Source organism: Belonocnema kinseyi, chromosome 4 (assembly GCF_010883055.1).
Source record: "Belonocnema kinseyi isolate 2016_QV_RU_SX_M_011 chromosome 4, B_treatae_v1, whole genome shotgun sequence".
In the NCBI taxonomy this organism is placed as follows: domain Eukaryota; kingdom Metazoa; phylum Arthropoda; class Insecta; order Hymenoptera; family Cynipidae; genus Belonocnema; species Belonocnema kinseyi.
The window spans coordinates 122,141,596-122,145,180 of NC_046660.1; positions in this window are offsets into that span (position 1 = coordinate 122,141,596).

Here is a 3,585-nt window from a genome sequence, read left to right on the forward strand (position 1 = left end):
CCGACCCATTGTCGGGAGCCCTGCGCGTTCTGTTGTTTTGAACCGCACTTACTACAACTATGTTTGGTGTTGTCATTGTTGTTCCCACGAGAAGCTAGGTAAGTATCGACATTGATCCAAATGGAGCCGTTCTTTTTATTTTCGTTTACTATATTGGATCTGCCATTTTGAATTTTCGAATTTTGACTTCAGATTCGGATTCAGCGCCCCCCCCCCCAGGAACACTTGAATGCGTCAATGCCAACGAAGGGGTTAACTATCTATTATTTATAAGGCAAATTCCCGTCATCGTGTGTGCAGGCGTTCTGACGGAGAGCATCTTTTTAAGCTTGTAATTTCAGTCGTTTGTTTAGATGAAGGCTGCGAGTTGGTGATAAGTGTGGAGGAGTGCAAGGCGTCGGGCAGTGAATAATAGATTCGTGCCGGGGCGCAGTGATTATCTAGATACGCATATTTGATAATTTAAGTAGAAGTGAGGTTATATGGATATGAATGGAATGGCTGCGGAGAGGGCGGAAGCGGCGCTGCAAAATGTACGTCACGGGGAAGAAAAGCGGCGATAAACACACAGGACATAAGCTGGAAATAAGATTTAAAAACAGAGAACCACACATAAACAGCTGAAGAGGCATCGGAAATATTCAGAGAAAACGAAAAAGCAGCAAATCCGATGGGGAAGGCAGAAAGCGAAACAGAGGTTAGCGATGTCTCAGAAAGCGGCAACGCGGATAAAGAAGAGCTAGGGTGTGATAAGATGGAAGATCAACTACACAGATCTGAGACAATTTTAATTAATTTTAGCGATGAGAACACATCAACTGTTCGTGACAGATCTGAAAATTTAAAGGACATTCTTTCAAAAAACAGTGAAACTCAAACTAGTGAGGTAAAAGTAATAGAAAATGAAGGGGAATATCGAGGAACCCCCTCTCCTCCGGATTGGCTAAGCGAATGGGAAAAGAAAGATGATAGAAAATTGGATGGCAGATTGGGAGAATCGCATGTTAAACATGTAACAGAAACAGCAAAGGGAATGTGAAAAAGACCAAGCAATTGGAAATCTAAGAAAAGAGATTGGAGAATGGACGCTGGAGTGTAGCAGGTTAAGAGAAAAACTGCCGAAACTGCAGGTGAGTCTGGGCAATGCTTCAAATGTTTTTGAAAGGGAAAAAGAATAGTGTGACAAGTGGAAAAACATAGCAATAGGTAATCTTGGGGAGGGAACGAAAAACAGAGACAGTAAGGGGCCAAGTAGATATGCGAAACGCGCCACCGGAAAATTTGAACAATAGTCTAGTCAATGAAGGATTTGAGAAAAAAATTCGTAAAAGTAGCATTTTTTTGCAGATACGTTGGCAATGGCTTTATAAAGATATTGTAAAAAGTCCCCAAACATACGTGTACGGCAAAGTTCCGAAATTCTGGAAAGTGTTAAACAATAACATGTTTTTTAAAATTACTCGAGAACTGTGGACGTATTGTCAACGGCTGCGCTATTGGATTAGCTGCACAATTCTTCTATTTCTGAACAAATAAAATAAAATCTCAAATATCCTGGAAAAAACGTCGGAAATATATCAGGCGATTTGTACTGGAGCAAATGCAGGTTCCTTTTAACAAAAAAAACGACTAAGTCATTTGCATGACAAACTATCAGTATAAAATGAGCTCAACTTCAGTGTACAATTTGATATGTTTAAGGGGATGCTTTTGAGATGAAACTTCTTGTAAGTGTTCCTCCATTTTCATACAATACATTTTCCAATTTGTAGGCCAGAATAATAATATTTAGGGCCTCTTTTAAAGCTTTAAACAATTAAATTTCAAAATTTAAGCTATGATATCGGAAGCAGCGGTGATTATGAGTCCTGATGGCAGCAATGGGAGCGGGGGCGAGAACGGTTACCTCTTTCGATGATATTGAACCCTGCGAAATTTTTTTGCTCACTTTTCCCGACAATAGAATTGGCCTTCGGGCGGCCGTGCTGCCACTGCAATGCAGGTTCTCAATGAGGAAAATTTCAAAAATGAAAATAAAATTGTAAAATAAAATTAATGCAATGCGCATTAAGCAATCTTGTTATTTCATGAAAAATATATTGTGCTTGATAATTTGAATAAGAGTAATTACAAACATATCCTTAAGAACCTATAAAAAATCATAATTACAAAAATGAATTTTTTATTTTCAAACGCAGTGAATAAGACAGTTAAGAATAAATATAACATAATTTTGAAATGTCTAGAAGTCGGATTAATTTGTACTTTATTCCCTAAGCACTAGTAAATAGTAATGGAATTTACTTCACACGTAGAAGTTAAACACTTTTCATCTTTTTACATTCTCATTTAGGGGTTAAATCTACTATGTCAAGATTCTTTTTGGTAATGTTAACAACATTCTATTGAAGGAGACTGGGAAAATATGGCGCTCCCGCAAAACACGTTTTTTATTATTGCTTGGGAGGAGCATGATAACTTCTGGATTACGATTAAAAATCGCAACTATTTAGTTGAAAATTAATCTGTGTTTGTTAAGGATTCAAATTATTTGCTTGAAAATCCTTTTCATTTCGCTGAATTCAACTATTTTTTGTATAAAATTTTGAATTGCAGACAATCGTTCCAGAAGTTATCATGCTCATCGCAAACAATAATAAAAAACGTGTTTTGCGGGAGCGCCATCTTTTCCCAGTCTGCTTCAATAGAATTTTTTTAACATTACCAAAAAGAATCTTGACATAGTAGATTTAGCCCCTAAATGAGAATGTAAAAAGATGACAAGTTTTTAACCTCTACGTGTAAAGTAAATTCCATCACAATTTTCTAGTGCTTAGGGAATAAAGTACAAATTAATCCGACTTCTAGACATTTCAAAATTATGTTATATTTATTCTTAACTGTCTTATTCACTGCGTTTGAAAATAAAAAATTCATTTTTGTAATTATGATTTTTTATAGGTTCTTAAGGATATGTTTGTAATTACTCTTATTCAAATTATCAAGCAGAATATATTTTTCATAAAATAAAAAGATGGCTTAATGTGCATTACATTAATTTTATTTTATAATTTTATTTTTATTTTTGAAACTTTCCTCATTGAGAACCTGCATTGCAGTGACGTCACGGCCACCCGAAGGCCAAGTCTATTGTCGGGAAAAGTGAGCAAAAAAGTTTCGCAGGGTTTAATATCATCGAAAGAGGTAACCGTTCTCGCCCCCGCTCCCATTGCTGCCATTAGGACTCATAATCACCGCTGCTTCCGATATCACAGCTTAAATTTTGAAATTTAATTGTCTAAAGCTTTAAAAGAGGCCTTAAATATTATTATTCTGGCCTACAAATTGGAAAATGTATTGTATGAAAATGGAGGAACACTTACAAGAAGTTTCATCTCAAAAGCATCCCCTTAAACATATCAAATTGTACACTGAAGTTGAACTCATTTTATACTGATAGTTTGTCATGCAAATGACTTCGTCTTTTTTTTTTTTTGTTAACAGGAACCTGCATTTGCTCCAGTACAAATCGCCTGATATATTTCCGACGTTTTTTCCAGGATATTTGAGATTTTATTTTATTTG